This window comes from Macaca thibetana, chromosome X (assembly GCF_024542745.1).
Source record: "Macaca thibetana thibetana isolate TM-01 chromosome X, ASM2454274v1, whole genome shotgun sequence".
NCBI classification, from domain to species: Eukaryota; Metazoa; Chordata; class Mammalia; order Primates; family Cercopithecidae; genus Macaca; species Macaca thibetana.
Genome location: NC_065598.1, coordinates 57195932 through 57214425, shown reverse-complemented (window position 1 = coordinate 57214425; position 18494 = coordinate 57195932). Strand labels below are relative to the sequence as shown.

The 18494-nt window shown below is 35.3% G+C and overlaps 1 protein-coding gene and 1 pseudogene across 2 annotated transcripts in view; one reads left to right on the top strand and one right to left on the bottom strand.

The window, feature by feature from the left end:
• Nucleotides 1–18494, top strand: part of LOC126946496 (zinc finger X-linked protein ZXDB-like) — a 540578-nt gene that overhangs the window by 76381 nt on the left and 445703 nt on the right. The window lies entirely within an intron of this gene.
• LOC126946534 (malate dehydrogenase, cytoplasmic-like) lies at nucleotides 5270–6321 on the bottom strand (annotated as a pseudogene).

The following is an 18494-nucleotide window of genomic DNA, read 5'->3' as shown; positions in this document are numbered from 1 at the left end:
AGGTGCCTGTGGTCTTGACCCCTGTAACTGTTGCAATTGAAGGGTCCTAAGCCTTTTAGCCTTTTGAGTGTTTTCTTGCTCCAGAGTTCCCTCAAAATGTTCAGCAAAGGCCACCAATTCAGTCACTTCCCATCTCAGCTTATGTTTTTTAATTAAACTGCTAAGTTCACGATGGAGTCCATTTATAAATAGAAAAGCTAATGCCATTTCAGTCCCTGCAAGAAATTCTCCTTGCTGTACTTTGAGCCCAGAATATTTCACAATGTTTGTAAGTGAGTTCTGTAATCTAAGATTGGTTCATCTTTTCTTTGTTTACAACATTGTATGACGAACCAATCAATTTTTTTGTAGAAAAAAATAGGAATTGAATTTAAGAGGTTTTTAGCAAATTTTCTAGCTACCTTTGGTTCTTCTCATGAGGAACTTTTGGAGGGGTTTTTAATATTCTCTAAGGTTTGTCCCATTCTGCTCCTCCCATTTATTTCTGAGATTCATCATATCCTAATATCATGTAAATAAATTACCAAAGGTCAGAAACTCCTAGATCATAAGCTCCTAAGGAGATTCTAAATTCCTCAGTAAATTTTTGAGAATTTTTCCTTGAACCAGGGAAGTCCTTCACAATGGCTATAAGCACAGTTTTAGACCACAGAGTGAACATGGTTACAGAAGGCAGGACTAACTGACTAGAACATCTCACTTTGTAAGGCATATGTCTAATTTCTTTTTGTTTTTGCCATAATCTTCAGGGCAAAAGGGTAATTTAGCAAAAAAAAAAAAAAAAAAGGTTAGTGGACTCAGTGTCTAGGTGGAGATGGATAAAGAAAAGGAAGAGTTGGGATTAGTTGAGTCAGAGTACAGTCCTCTTTTGTCATGTCCTTAGTCTGTTGCTTAAGATTTTCATTTGCTTTTTGCAAAAAATCTTTTAAAAAGGTGATTTTTGATTAATTTAGCCTTTTAGAAGCTTATGCATACCAATAAAATAATATGTTTCACTGTTTTGTGAGGGTTTTGATCCCCCTTTTTAATATGACTCGAAGATAAACAATCTTACCCAAATTAAAACTTCTCCATTGCAGCCATCTGAATTTTAAGTTTTATTTAATGAGTTTAACCCATTTTTTGAAAAATACACACACCTGAGCCCATAATTTTTACACACAAAATTAGCTGAAGTCCTGGAAGTTGGATTCCCAGACTCTGAGTTGAAATGATCCCATTATTAAAAATAAGGTACCTGATCAGGGCAATCAGAAAGGAAAAGAAATAAAGGGTATTAAATTAGGAAAAGAGGCAGTCAAATTGTCCCTGTTTGCAGATGACATGATTGTATATTTAGAAAACCCCATCATCTCAGCTCAAAGTCTCCTTAAGCTGATAAGCAACTTCAGCAAAGTCCCAGGATACAAAATCAATGTGCAAAAATCACAAGCATTCCTATACACCAATAACAGACAGAGAGCCAAATCATGAGTGAACTCCCATTTACAATTGCTTCAAAGAGAATAAAATACCTAGGAATCCAACTTACAAGGGTTGTAAAGAACCTCTTCAAGGAGAACTACAAACCACTGCTCAGTGAAATAAAAGAGGACACAAACAAATGGAAGAACATTCCATGCTCATGGATAGGAAGAATCAATATAGTGAAAACGACCATACTGCTGAAGGTAATTTGTAGATTCAATGCCATCCCCATCAAGCTACCACTGACTTTCTTCACAGAATTGGAAAAAACTACTTTAAAGTTCATATGGAACCAAAAAAGAGACTGTATTGTCAAGACAATCCTAAGCCAAAAGACCAAAACTGGAGACCTCACACTACCTGACTTCAAACTATACTACCAGGCTGCAGTAACCAAAACAATGTGGTACTGGTACCAAAAGAGAGATGGAAGACCAATGGAACAGAACAGAGCCCTCAGAAATAATGCCACACATCCACAACCATCTGATCTTTGACAAACCTGACAAAAACAAGAAATGGGGAAAGGATTCCCTATTTAATAAATGGTGCTGGGAAAACTGGCTAGGCATATGTAGAAAGCTGAAACTGGATCCCTTCCTTACACCTTATACAAAAATTAATTCAAGATGGATTAAAGACTTAAATGTTAGACCTAAAACCATAAAACCCCTAGAATAAAACCTAGGCAATACCATTCATGACATAAGCATGGGCAAGGACTTCATGACTAAAACACCAAAAGCAACGGCAACAAAAGCCAAAATTGACAAATGGGATCTAAATAAACTAAAGAGCTTTTGCACAACGAAAGAAACTACCATCAGAGCGAACAGGCAACCTGCAGAATGGGAGAAAATTTTTACAATCTACCCATCTGACAAAGGGCTAATATCCAGAATCTACAAAGAATTTAAACACATTTACAAGAAAAAATCAGACAGCCCCATTAAAAAGTGGGCAAAGGATATGAACAGACACTTCTCAAAAGAAGACATTTATGCAGAAAACAGACATATGAAAAAAATGCTCATCAACACTGGTCATCAGAGAAATGCAAATCAAAACCACAATGAGATACCATCTCACACATGTTAGAATGGCAATCATTAAAAAGTCAGGAAACAACAGTTGCCTGAGAGGATGTGGAGAAACAGGAACACTCTTACACTATTGGAGGGAGTGTGTATATTAGTTCAACCATTGTGGAAGACAATGTGGCAATTCCTCAAGGATCTAGAAATAGAAATATCATTTGACCCAGCCATCCCATTACTGGGGATATACCCAAAGGATTCTAAATCATGCTACTATAAAGACACATGCACACGTATGTTTATTGTGGCACTATTCACCACAGCAAAGACTTGGAACCAACCCAAATATCCATCAATGATAGACTGGATTAAGAAAATGTGGCACATATACACCATGGAATACTATGCAGCCAGAAAAAAAGGATGAGTTCATGTCCTTTGTAGGGACATGGATGAAGCTGGAAACCATCATTCTCAGCAATCTATCACAAGGACAGAAAACCAAACACCCCATGTTCTCACTCATAGGTGGGAATTGAACAATGAGAACACTTGGACACAGGGTGGGGAACATCACACAGTGGGGTCTGTTGTGGGGGGGTAACATTAGGAGGAATACCTAATGTAAATGATGAGTTAATGGGTGCAGCACACCAATCTGGCACATGTATACATATGTAACAAACTTGCACGTTGTGCACATGTACCCTAGAACTTAAAGTATAATAATTTAAAATAAAGGAAAAAAATAAAATAAGGTACCTTCACAAGGTCTGACCCCTCTAACTGAATCCAATCCATTTAATTATCAAGTCCAATTTGATCCTGGATGCAGTCCAGTCTAAATATTGCTCAAATAACCTCAGAGAGCTCACAACAGATGTTAGCGAAGCTCCAAATCTGAGAGAAAGCTCACCCACGACCTTCAGTTACAATCAAGAGAGCAGTGAGCACAACTGGTTCCACAGTCACCTCACCTGGTCGACTGGTGTTCCTGGGGTCCACACAGTTTTCTTCAAATCCAACTTCTGATAACAGATCTGCTAAAAGAAAACTTCTGACAAATTAACTGTAACAGAGTTTAATTGAACTAGAAAAAAGAAAAGATTCATAAATTGGGCACCTTCCAGAGTCACAGTAGATTCAGAGAGATTCCAGGGATGCCTCATGGTCACAACAAATTTATAGACAAAAAACAAAAAGGAAAGTGACGTACAGAAATCAGAAATGAGGTCCAGAAACAGCTGGATTGGTTACAGGTTGGTGTTTGCCTTATTTGGACACAGTTTAAACACTCAGCATTGTATGAGTGGTTGAAGTATGGCTGCTGGGATTGGCCAAGGCTCAGCTTTTGTTAGAGACACATACTCCTAAGTTAAGTTTTCAATCTTGTCTACCTATTAAGTTAGGTTATGGTTTGTCCACAAGGACTCAAATATAGAAGTACTAAATATTGTCCCTCTTAGGCCATATTTAGTTTGCTTTAGCATCACTTAAAAGAGGGAGCTAACCTATGACTATGCAAAGCACACAGAGTGATACAATGGACTCTAGAATATCAAAAGGGAGAATGTAGGAGAGCCAGGATATAAAACTACACATTAGGTACAACGCACACTACACAGGTGATGGGTACACTAGAATCTCAGAATTCACCATTATATAATTTATCCACATAAATAAAATCCACCTGTATCCCAAGAGCTATTGACATAATTAAAAATTTTCCAGACATCATGGATAATGAACAAGGATGGCATTGTTCATTGTGTAAAGGGAAAGATGTCTTTCCCTTTACTCTTGAAATAGGTGTTCAATAAACCTTTCACTGTCTTTACTCACCTCAGGCTCCAGGCCTCACAGAGTACCACAATGTCTAACTGAAACAAGGTCACATTCTCTTAGATAAAATACAGCATATTTTAATTGTCAGTCAAGCATTATGAGTAAATTTTATTAAAGAGTCTGACTTTATTTTTGATGTTTGATAACTGCAATCTTTCAGGTCTCACATATCCCTGTTTCTCTCTTCCCACACATCTGGGCAAAACAGCAAGAAGCCTGGGTGCTCAGTTCATTGGGCACCTGGGGTGACGTTAAGCCATGAAAAGTCCTGATTGATTCCTGTGAAATAAATATTCACATTTTACCTTAATATGTGATCTTGCCTTTTTCCCTGAAGTTAATAATTGTCTTAATATTTAATTGCTATATTTTCTATGTACCTACCATAAGTTTATCCCCAAGCCCTTGAGTGTACTAAAATGAATTGCAATACTTTCAACTATATGAGATGAGCTATGATCTATTTTCTTTTGAAAAGTCTCTTTGAGACCTTAATTTGTTGCTCCAATCTGAACTAATTTTTCTCCAGACTTGAATTGAAGCACAGCTGATGCCTAGGGCTTTCCCATCTCCTCAGTCTAAAAATGCCTTTCTTTTTCTTTCTCTTTTCTCAATTCTAGGCAGCCTCCCTTAAGGTTAGAGACATTCCCAAAAGGTGTGGCTTTTGCTTAAACATATAGTACACTGCAGACAATTGCAAACGTTTCTTCTTAATACATTTTATAAACTCTTTCCAATAGTTTTAGTATATTTTATTATTTTTCATTTGAGTATATATTTATTTAAAATGCAGCAGTAACAACATGATAATAAATTGTCATTTACAAATATGTACAAAGAAGCACATACTCTTTGATATGTTTTCTTTACATGTAATTTAAGTATAGCATTATTATTATTTGGTACCAGAGTCAGAGATGCTATTTAGATTCTTGAGCTTTGGCACATTTAGTAACATCAAAATGATTTTCTAGTCAGACAAAGAAAAGAACTTCAAAACTAGTTTATTGTCCAATACTTCAAAAGTAGTTCCTTTGCAGTAAGATCCATCTCCTTACATGAGAAATCATTAATAGGGAGAACTTAAACTTCCAGGTCTCATTCTTGATTATCACAGCAGAGCAGCAGATCATCAGGAATACCATAAGAGCTGCCATTAGAGGTAACACCCAGGGACACAAACTCACCCTCTGGTGTTTCAAACCAAATATCTCTGACAGTCAGAGATAGCTTTCATGGTAGACATTGCACTGGATAGTATTCAAGCTTTGATGACAGCAGCATCATGCTGCTGCAGGCATGATGAATTCTCCCTGAGCCAACTGTCATCTTTCAGAGCTTCATAAACACTAATTTCCTTTTCTTGCAATTTCTCCTTGTCATGGTTGACATATGGATACTGAATTGAGGAATTGTCCCTCTAGATAATGACATTCTTTACATTTTCAGCAGTCACACAAAGTTTAAGAGTGATTTGAGCTTCATCTCGATTGTGATTCAAATGAATCAATCAACTGAAGTTCTCCTTGGGGATAGATGGAGCTGACATGAAGAAAATCAGGCAGTTGGTATTAACTGGATTTTCCATTATGATAAATTTAACTAACATCTTGGTATATTTCTTCAAGGCTGCATCTTGGCATTTGAAGATATTCACATGTGCTTTAAGTAAATCTTTCTTCTCCATGCCTTCCCTTCTTGGCACGGAGACCACAAGAATTGTCACATCCAAGTCTTTGAAGACCAGCTCTTCTTTGTCAGCTGCAATGACATCTTTCCAAAGGGAAAGGGCACAGTCTTGCAGTTTCATTAGGACACCATCCAGGACACTAATCATAGGGGTGATACACATCAGCAAAAGAATTGTAGGCTGGTTTTTATCAAAGACTCATCCATTTCCAATACTGTACAGCACTGAATATGCAATTTGATCAGCTGCTTCTTTCACAAGGACCCTGATTGGTTCAGACATAACTGGGAACATTGGGTACAAATTCAGCACCTGCAAAATGAGCCTCATTGATAGAGATGACTTGACTCCCTTTGTGGGAGGAAGTCAGGTCACTTCTACCATGGAATCAACTCCCATTTTTATGACATCACTGCCTAATGATTCTATTAAATAGATTTTGTCAATGTACAGAAAAATGTAATACAATGTGACTTTTTTCAATGGTAGTTATAACATGTTTTCTGACAATAGTTCTCCCTCCCTGCCTACCAAGTGTAAAAAAGCTATCATCAACATATGACTAAAGTAAAAAGAACAATAAAGTAAGAGATTCACATTTGCTAAAAAGCATTTCAGAATTAGGTTGCCTTTTCATGGACATATTATACAAAGCATCAAGTAGTCACAATTGAGTGGAAATTCTGAAGATGCTCAAACACCACAGAGGAATGCCTACAATATATAGACCATGCATACTTTTATTTTGTTCAATTAAATTATTATTTTAACATTATAATGTACATTATTTAGAAAATCAAACAGTCCTACAGAATTATAATGAGAAAGAGCAGCCCCATGCCTCACTACTGCCTACACTGAAATGTCACTCCCTAGAAACAACCACAGTCCACTATTTAAGCATATTTTGTTATGTGCCCAAAACATATCCTTATACCCCTCTTCATTATTCACTTTTAGGACAAGAGGAGATAGTAACAGGTAGTGGATAAATTCTTACTTGTTTATTCCTTTTGTGTCTCTGTTTCCTTTTCTGTAAAATGGAGACAAGAATACAGCACAGGTTTATTTGAGGATTCAGTGATTTGACGCTTCTATAACACTTAGAAAAACACAAAGTCACAATAATCATTGTTTACTCAATCTCAAGTTTTGTCATTTATTTACAGTTAATTAACATAATGTTTGAATTCTTATGGTACCCCTTTTCCCACTGTCTTAGTCCGTTTGTGCTACAGTAAGAAAATACCTAATACTGGATAATTAATAAAGAATATAAATATATTTCTTATAATTCTTGATGCCAGAAAGTCCAAGATTAAAGTGCCAGCAGTTTTGGTGTCTGGTGAGGCAGCTCTCTGCTTCCAAGATAATGCCTTTTTGCTGCATCATCCAGAGAGCATTCAAACTATGTCCTCACATGGTCAAGAGCAAAAGTAGCAAAAGTGCTAAGCAAATATTTGAAGCCTCTTTTTTAAGTGCATTAATCCCATTAACAAGGGCAGAGCCCATGTGACTTAATCATTTTCCAAAAGACCCCACATTGTAATACCATCACCTTGGAGTTTAAATTCCAACGTTTGAATTTTGGAGGGACAGTTGCATTCAAACCATAGTACTCATCTACACACACGCAAACATACTTATTCTCTCATATTTCCAATATAAATATATATTTGTTTGTATTTAAATTTGTACTAATTGTTTACAATATTTTTGCTACAATGAGACATGGAGAAAATTGGGGCTGGGTGTGGTGGCACACGCCTGTAATCCTAGCAGTTTGGGAGGCTGAGGCAGGCGGATCACTTGAGGTCAGGAGTTCGAGACCAGTCTGGCCAACATGGCAAAACCTTGTTTCTACAGAAAAATACAAAAGTTAGCCAGGCCTGATGGCACATGCCTGTAATCCCAGCTACTCAGAAGGCTGAGGCATGAAAATTACTTGAACCTGGGAGGCGGAGGTCACAGTGAGCTGAGATTGTGCAACTGCATTCTAGCCTGGGTGACAGAGCGAGACTTTGTCTCAACAAAAAAGAAAGAAAGAAAAGGACAAAAAAAAAAAAAAAAAAAAAAAGAAAGAAAAAATGTGGACAACATTGCTTTTTTGCCAATAATTCGTTTTTCCTAATAAAATGCATTTTTAGTTCATTTGCTTAGCGTTCTCTGAGCACTCTCCTCAGTAATGCCAATTGTCTGCCACACATCGTGTAAACATCATCTCAAAACAATCAAATACATCTCCTGTCTCTTCATGTTCATTTCTTCCCACAATAAATATCCCTTGAAGAAACTTCTGTCTTCCTACTCCAATTTGTAAGAGTTTCAGTAGGCCTACTGTTGTCCTAGGATTTCTTTTTTCACACATCTCGGGTTTCCTTTCACCTCTACTAATGGTCCCTAATTCCCTGTTGTTCTTTTCCTTGGCGTGTTCACAATTGTTAGAATGACACTGAATGTCTCAGTTCATTCCTTCTGCTATAAAAAATACCACAAACTGGGTAATTTATAAATAATAGAAATGTATTTATCACATTTCTGGAGCTGGGAAGTCTAAGATCAAGAGACCAGCAGATTTAATGTCTCTTAAGGACTTCCTCTGCAACTAATATTGTGCCTTCATTCTGCGTCTTCCAGAGGGGATACACAATGTGTCCTCTCATGGTGGAAGGGCAATAAAGGAATAGGCCACTCCCTTCAACCTCTTTTATAAAAGCACTAGTCTCACTCATAACAATGGATACCTTATTACTGGATATTAGGTCCCAATATATGAATTTTGTAGCAAAATATCTATTTAAATCATAGCATTCTACCCTGTCCCCCTAAATGTGTGTCTTTTTTATATTCAAAATACAGTCAATACATCCCACTAGTCTTCCAAAATTGACACTTTCTCTAGCACTAACTCAAAAGTCTAAAGTCCACAGCCTCGTATAAATATTATCTAAATCAGTTATGAAACTCAAAGGTGTATTTTATCCTGAGACAAATTGTCCTTCACTTGTGAGCCTGTGAAACAAAACAAGCTGTGGGCTTCCCAGATTACAAGATGGGAAAGACAGGATGAACATTCTCATTCCAAAAGGAAGAAATAGGAAAGGAGAAAGGGATAACAGCTCCCAAGTAAGTCCAAAATCCAACAGTGCAAAAAACATTAAATCTTAGGCTGGAGAAAAATCTTCTTAGACCCTATGTCTTGCCTTCTGGACATACTTGGGTAGGTATTATTTGGGCCTCCAAGCCTTTAGGAAGCCCAAACATAATGGCTTTGCTGGGAGCAGCCCAACCAGCAGCTCCTAGGGGTTAGATTTGGGTGCCTACAACTTTCCCATGCTGTGGTAACTCCCATGCACATCGGTGACTCTATAGTTCTGGAGTTTCAGAAGCAACCCTGCCCCCATAACTCCACTAAGCACTGCCCCATTAGGGATTTTCTGCAGTGGTCATGATTCTCTGGCTCTGCTGGGCATTGCCCTAGAAGAGACCCTCTGTGATGGCATCACTCCCATAGTTCCACTAGAAATTGCCCTAGCAGGGAATATCTGTGGAAGTCCTGCCCTTGTGGAAGTTCTCTGCCTGAACCTTGAGAGTCTCTGATGCATTCTTTGAAATCTGGATGGAGGTAGCCTAGATGCCTCCAGAGTTCTTATGCTTCATGTGCCTGTAGGATTTCTATGTTACAGTTTTAATTTAGACATCCTTATTGTCTGAGAAACTTTAGTTTTTGCTCTTAAGACGTTAAACTTACTGAATGAAACCCACTCATATTATGGAGGGTAATCTGATTTATTGAAAGCCAATTGATTTTTAACGTTAATTACCTCTACAAAATACCTCCACAGCAACATCTAGAATACTGTTTGTGCCAGAAAAATGGGCTCCATATTCAAGCCAATTTAAAACATAAAATTACCTATTACTGTCTATGGCCATGCTACCCTGAACGTGTCTGACCTTGTCTAATCTCGGAAAATTACCCATCACACTTTCATACTAGCACTATGCAACCATATACTAGTCCTGTACTAGCCTCATACTGGTGTTTTCATGGGCAAAAAAGTAGCTGATCTGATGAATTCTGATCACTGTTGTATGCATCAAACACCTAACAGGTTCTGAAATGTCTCTGTCCTTTAGCTTCTTGGGCTTGCCTATCTCCAGGCAGAGACAGGAAAAAAAAAAAAAAAAAAAAAAAAAACTACCAGTCTCTGCCCTTTTTATTCCATCCTTTTGGATAGAAGCTACATGGGTAATCCTATCAGCTGCAAACATCAGGACAGGCTCTATTATTTTCATGGAGCAAGAATTGCTAAGCTCCATGTTGTTTTGGTGTCTAAATTACTTGCTCTTTAAAGCCTTACATTATAAAAAACTGATAATATTTTATCCCCATCTGAGTTAGACCAACAAACAGATTGTGTTTTGAAATGTGAGAATGTGAGATTTGGGAGGGACCATGGGTGGAATGATATTGTTTTGCCGTGTCCACACACAAATTTATCTTGAATTGTAGTTACCATAATCCCCACGTCGAGGGAGGAACCTGGTTGGAGGTAATTGAATCATGGGAGCAGTTACCCTCATGCTGTTCTTGTGACAGTGAGTGAGTTCTCATGGTCCTGATGTTTCTCTAAGGGGGTTTCTGCTCCCCTACTTTGCTCAGCACTTCTCTCTCCAGCTGCCATGTGAAAAAGAAAGTGTTTGTTTCCCCTTCTGTCGTGAATGTAAGTTTCCTGAGGCCTCCCAATCCATGCTGAACTGAGAATCAATCAAACCTCTTTCCTTTATAAATTACCCAGTCTTGGGTATGTCTTTATTACCAGTGTGAGAATGGACTAATGTGGATATCTATTCAGCAATTATTTCAGTCTCTCTCTCTCTCTCTCACCCCCACACACACACTCAGAGAGAACATGCACAAAGACACACACATAATGATATTTACTAGATGACATAATTAGAGCAAACAAGGAGTGCAATATATTTGTAGATATACAATCCATCATCTATTTTAAAACATAATTTTATATGTTTTTTAAAACTTTGACTATTACTAAAAAGTAAACCTTTTTTTTTTCAGGCCACCGTATGTATTCAATTAATATGTAGGAGTTCTAGGAAGAAAGATAAAATGTTCCAACTTAAGTCCAACACATTAACCACATAAAAGTCCAACATTAACTGTAAAAATGAGCAGTCCTGTATTTTAGTACATGTAGAAGGCCACGATAATAATTAGACAATTTCTTATTTTATATGCCAAAACAGTGGCACCTAGACTTTGCTTGAAATAACCATAGTTGTGTGGTTGTGGACAAGATGGGCACATGGCTCAGAAAAATCTGGATGTCTTTTATACACATGATCATAAAATAACATTTAATTGGTATTTTATATGTATCTTTTTTGTTCAGCTTTATTAATGTATGATTGACATAAAGTACACGTTTAGGGAGTACAATATGATGTTTTGATAGATGTATACATTGTACATATTTAGGGAGTACAGCGTACAATTTAGGGAGTACAATATATTGTACATATTTAGGGAGTACAAAATGATGTTTTGGTAGTTGTATACATTGTGTTCTGAAATGATTACCACAATCATGCTAATTAACATAATCCTAATAATGCTAATTAACATAATCCATCACCTCACATGTGAGTGTGTGTGTCTGTGTGAATCTGTGTGTGTGTGGTAAAAACACCTGAAATCTACTCTCTTAGGAAATTTTAGGTATAAAATACAGTATTGTTAACTATAGTCACTATGCTGTATATTAGGTCTCCAGGGCTTATTCATCTGATAACAGGAGAACCACTATCTATTATATTGTTTTTATTATTTTTTTGAGATGGAGTCTCACTCTGTTACCCAGGCTGGAGTGCAGTGGCACAATCTCAGCTCATTGCAACCTCTGCCTCCTGGGTTCAAACGATTCTCCTGCCTGAGCCTCCAGAGTAGCTGGTACTATAGGTGCGCTCCACCACGCCTGGCTAATTTTTGTATTTTTACTAAAGATGGGGTTTCGCCACATTGATCAGGCTGGTCTTTAACTCCTGACCTCAGGTGATACACCTGCCTCAGCCTCCCAAAGTGCTGGGATTACAAGGGTGAGCCACCGTGCCCTGTCTATTTTTTCCCAGCCACCGGTCATCAAGTAAAAATTAGACTAATATGTCATTCTGAGCTAGATTCTTTAGATTTCTCATATAAATGAGATCATAAAATATTTGTCTTTCTGTATCTGGATTCTTTCAGTTATTCTAATGTACCCAAGGTTCATGCATGTTGTTGCAAATGGCAGGATTTTCTTTTTTAATGTCCGAATAATACTTTATTATATATATAGCTATATATGTATATGCATCATGGACACTTACATTGTTTTTATATTGTCATCATTGTGAATAATGTTGCAACAAACAAGAGAGTACAAATACCTCCTAAGATACTGATTTTGTTTACTTTGAATAGATACCCAGAAGTATGTTGCTAGATCTTATGGTAGGTCTATTTTTAATATTTTTAGTGTTTTGAGTAATCACCATGCTATTTCCCATAATGGTTGAACCAATTTACATTCCCCCAAGCACTGTATAAGAGTTCTCCTTCTTTTACCATTTTGACAACACTCTTTCCTTTTTGAGAATAGCTATTCTAACAGGTGTGAGGTGATATCCCATTGTGGTTTTGACTTTCATATGCCTGATCATTAGTAATTTTGAGCACCTTTTCATATACCTGTCAGCCATTTGTATGCCTTTGGAAAAGCTTATTTATGTCCTTTGCACATTTTTAAATCAGGTTATTTTAATTTTGTTCTTTTTAGCCAATATGAGTTACATATGTATTGGATATTGCCCATTATCAGATATGGGCTTTACAAGTATTTTTCTCTAGTCTGTAAATTGCCTTTTCATTATGTTGAGTTTCTTTTGCTATGCAGACACGTACTAGTTTGAAGTGGTCCCATTTGCTTATTTTATTCTTTTTTGTCTCTGCATTCAGTGTGAAATTTTTAAAAATCATTGCTGAGACCAACGACAAAGAGGTTTCCTTGTAAGTCTTTTTTTTACAAGTTTTATTGTTTCAAGTATATTTTTTAAGTTAACACATTTAAATTGATTTTTATATAGTTTATAAAAACTGTTCAATTTCATCCATTTGCATGTGGTATCATGTTTCCCACCACCACTTATTACAGAAAATATCATTTACCCATTATATATTATCAATGGTCTCGTCAAAGAATAGCTTATCATATGTTTCCACACTCTGTTCTGATCTATTGGCCTATGTGCCTGTTTTTATACCAGTACTATACTGTTGTGATTTATAGTTTCATAATATAGTTTGAAATTGAAAATTGTGATGCATCCAGATTCATTCTTTTTGAGCATGATTGGTTTACCTACATTTAAAAATCTTTTATTTTAATTTAGGTCTTACATAGCATATATGTTTATGGGTACATGGGATGTTTTGATACAAGCATGCGATACATAATTATCACATCATGTAAAATGAGGCACCTATCCTTCCAAGCATTTATCCTTTGTGTTAAGAACAATCCAATTATACTCTTTTAGTAATTTTTAAATGTACAATACAATTGTTATTAACTGTAGTCACCCTATTGAGTTGCTATTAAATATTAGGTCTTATACATTCTTTCCATTTTTTTCCTACTCATTAAGCATCCCCACCTCAAGCTACCCTCATATTACCCTTCCCAGCATCTGGTAACTATTCTTCTATACTCTTATCTCAATGGGTTTAGTTGCTTTGATTGTTAGATCCCAGAAGTAAATGAAAGCATGTAATGGTAATCCTTCACTGCCTGTCTTATTTCACTTAGCATAATGACCCAGTTCCATCCATGTTGTTGCAAATGACAGAATCTCATTTTTTATGGCTAAATAGTACTTCACTGTGTATATGGGCCACATTTTCTTTAGCCATTTATCTGTTGATGGACACTTAGGTTGCTCCAAATCTTTGCTATTGTAAACAGTGTTGCCAAAAACATAGGAGTGGACATAGCTCTTCAATATACTGATTTTCATTGTTTTGGATATATACCCAGAGGTGGGATTGCTAGATCACAGGGTACCTCAATTTTTAGTGTTTTGAGGAAACCTCCAAACTGTTCTTTATAATGGTTGTACTAATATACATTCCCATTAACAGTGTATGAGGGTTTCTTTATCTCCACATCCTCACCAACATTTGTTATTGCGTGAGTTTTGGATAAAAGCCATTTGAAATGTTTGACTTGTATTTCTCTGATTATAAATCATGTTGAGCATTTTTCACATGCCTATTTGCCATTTGTATGTCTTTTTTGAGAAATGCCTCTTCAAATATTTTTTTCATTTTTAATCTGATTATTAATTTTTAAATACAGTGTTTGATATCCTCATATATTCTGATTATTAATCCCTTGACAGATGGGCAGTTTTCAAACATATTCTTTCATTCTGTGGGTTGTCTCTTCACTTTGCTGATTGTTTTCTTTTGCTGCACAGTAGCTTTTTAACTTGATATGATCACATTTGTCTATTTTTGTTTTGATTTCCTATGCTTGTGGTGTATTGCTCGAAAAATTTTTGTCCAAACCAATGTCCTGGAGATTTTTCCCAATGTTTTATTGTAAGAATTTCATAGTTTAAGGTTTTAGATGTATGTCTTGAATCCATTTTGGTGTGATTTTTGTATATGGCAAAAGACAGGATTCCAGTTTTATTATTCTGGATATATCATTTTCCTAGCACCATTTATTGAAAAGAGTGTCTTTTTTCTAGTGTATGTTATTGTCACCTTAGTTGAACATTAGTGCACTGTAGGTGTGTGGATTTGTTTCTGGGTTCTCTATTCTGTTCCATTGGTCTACGTGTCTGTTTTTATGCCAGTACCATGCTATTTTGATTTCTATTCCTCTGAAGTTAATTTGAAGTCGGGTAATATGATTCCTCTAGTTTTCTTTCTTTTGCTCAGGATAGTTTTGGCTATTCTGCATCTTGTATGGCTTTATATAAATTTTAGAATATTTAAAATATTTTTGTGAAGACTGTCATTGATATTTTGATAGGTATTGCATTCAATCTTTATATTGCTTTGGGCATTATAAGCATTTTAACAAGATCAATACTTCCAATCCATAAACAAAATATTTTTCCATTTTTCCAGTTCAATTTATTTTCTCAGTGTTTTATGATTTTTATTGTGCATGTCTTCCACTTATTTGGTTGAGTTAATTCCTAAGTATCTAACATTAGTTTTGGCTATTGCAAATGGGATTGCCTTTTTACTTTTTCACATCGTTGACTGTTGGCACATAAAAATGCTACTAATTTTGTGTATTGATTTTGTATCCTGCAACTTTTTGGAATTTGGTTAATAGCTCTAATACTTTTTTTTTGTGAAGTCCTTAGATTTTTCCAAATACAATCTCATATCATCTACAAGCAAGGACACTTTGACTTCTTCCATTTCAATTTTGATGCCCCTTATTTTTCTTGTCTGATTGTTCTATCAAAGACTCCCAGTACTATGTTGAACAACACGGGTCAAGTGAGCATCCTTGTTGTGTTCCAGACCTTAGAGGAGAGGCTTTCAGTTTTCCCCCATTTAGTATGATACCAGTGTGAGTCTATCATATATGGCTTTTATTGTGTTGAAATATGTTCCTTCTGTACCCAGATTTTTGAGGGTTTTTATCAGGAAGAGATGTTGGATTTTATCAAATGCTTTTTCAACATTAGTTGAAATGATTGTATCGTTTTCATTCTTCATTTTGTTGATGTGATATACCACATTGATTTATTTGTGTATGTTGAACCATCCTTGCATTCTAGGGATAAATCCCACTTGGTCATGATAAGTGATCTTTTTAATGTATTGTTGAATTTAGTTAGCTAATATTTTGTTGGGGATTTTTGCATTAATATTCATCAGCAATATTGGCCTTTAGTTTTCTTTTTTGGGATATTTCTTTGTCTAGTTTTGGTGTCACGGTAATACTGGCCTTGTAGAATGAGTTTTGAAGTATTTTCTTCTCTATTTTTAGAGATAGTTTGAGTAGGATCAATATTAATTCTTTTTTAAATGTTTGGTTGAAATCAACAGTGAATCCATTGGGTTGCAGGCTTTTCTTTAGAGAGATTTTTTTTTATTATGGTTTTGATCTCGTTATTTGTTATTGGTCTCTTCAGGTTTTGGGTTTCTTCCTGGTTCAATTTTGGTAGTATTTTTGTATTAGGAATTTGTTCATTTCTTCTAGATTTTCCAATTTATTTACATATGGTTTCTCATAGTAGCTACTAATAATCCTTTGAATTTCTGCAGTACCAGTTGTAATGTCTCCTTTTTAATATCTGATTTTATTTATTTGGATCTTCTATCTTTTTTCTTATTCTGCTTAAAGGTGTGTCAATTTTTTTTTAACTTTTCTAAAAGCAATTTTTTGTTTTATTGATTTTTGTAGTACTTTATTCATTTCAATTTCATTTATTGCTGCTTTGACTTTTATTATGTCTTTTCTTCTACTAATTTTGTGTTTCATTTGCTATTGCTATTCTAGTTCTTTAAGCTGTATCATCAGGTTGTTTATTTGAAGAATTCTTATTATTTTCCAATGTAGGCACTTTTGGCTATAAACTTCCCTCTTAGTACTGCTTTTGTAGTATTCCCTAGGTTTTGGTATGTTGTGTTTCTATTATCATTTGTTTCCCACAATTTTACAATTTACTTCTTAATTGTTTTTATTGATTCACTGGTCATTTAAGACTATATTGTTTAATTTCCATGTATTTGCATAGTTTCCAAAATTCTTCTTGTTATTGATTTCTAGTTTTATTATATTGTGATCAGATAAGATGTTCATAATATTTCTTTTTTGAATGTTTAAAGATGTGTTTTGTGACCTAATATATGATCTATCCTCAAAAATAATCCATGTACTAAGGAACACTGTGTGTATTCTGCAGCCATTGAATGAAATGTTCTGTAAATATCTATTAGATCCATTTCTCCTCTAGTCCAGATTGAATATGATGATTCTTTGTTAATTTTCTGTCTGAAAGATCTGTCCAATGCTGAAAGCAGAGTGTTGAAGTCTCAGCTATTATTGTATTGGAGCCTATGTCTCTCCTTAGCTCTAATAACAGTTCTTTTACACATCTGGCTGTTCCAGTGTTGGGTGCATATATATTTAAATTTTTTATGTTCTTTTGCTTAGTTGACCCCTTTATCATTAGATAGTGACCTTCTTTGTGTGTTTTTATAGTCTTTGTCTTGAAATATGTTTTTTCTGATATAAGTATAGCTACTTCTTCTCTTTTATTTTGATTTTCATTGTAATGTAATATCCTTTCCCTTGCCTTTATTTTCAGTTCATGTGTGTCTTTATAGGTGAAGTGTGTTTCTTGTAGGCAACAGATCAATGCATCTTGTTTGTTTTTTCATCCATCGAGTCACTTTATGTCATTTGATTGGTGAGTTTAGTGTATTTACATTTAATGTTATTTTTGATAAGTAAGGATTCACTCCTACCATTTTGTTATTTATTTTCTTGTTGTTTTGTCATCTCTTTATTCTTTCCTTACTTCCTGTCTTCCTTTTTGGGGAAGTCATTTTCTCTGGTTATATGGCTTTGTTTCTTGCTTTTTATTATTTTTGTGTCCATTTGATGTTTTTTGATTTGAGGTTACCATGAAAATCGCAAATGCTATCTTATAACCCATTATTTTAAGCTGATAACAATTTAACATTGTTTGCATAAACAAACAAGCTAAAAAAATGAATAAGGACTCTGTGCCTTAAATTTGTCTCCTAGTTTTAATTTATTATTGTTACTACTTATATGTTATATTCCCATCTTTGTTTTAAATGCTTGTTGTAGTTATTTTTTTTTATTGGTTCATCATTTAGTCTTTCTACTTAGAATAAGAGTAGTTTACACAACAGTTAGAGTGCTGTAATATTCTGTGTATTTCTGTGCACTTACTATTTCCAGTGAGTTTTGGAACTTCAGATTATTGCTTATTGTTCATCTTTTCTTTCTTACTGATGTACCTCCTTTAGCATTTCTTGTAGGTGATGTCTGGTGTTGATGAAATACCACAGCTTTTGTTTTCCTGAGAGAGTCTTTATCTTTCCTTCATGTGTGAAAGACATTTTTGCCAGATATACTACTACAGGGGAAAAGGATTTTTTATTTCAGAAGTTTAAGTATGTCATGTCATTCTCTCCTGACCTGTAAGGTTTCATCTGAAGAGTGTGCTGCCAGACATATTGGAGATCCATTTTATATTACTTGTTTCTTTTCTCTTGTTGCTTTCAGGAGCCTTCCTTTTCTTTGACCTTTCAGAGTTTAATTATTAAATGCCTTGAATTAGTCTTATTTGGGTTAAATCTGCTTGGCATTCTATATCCTTTTTGTACT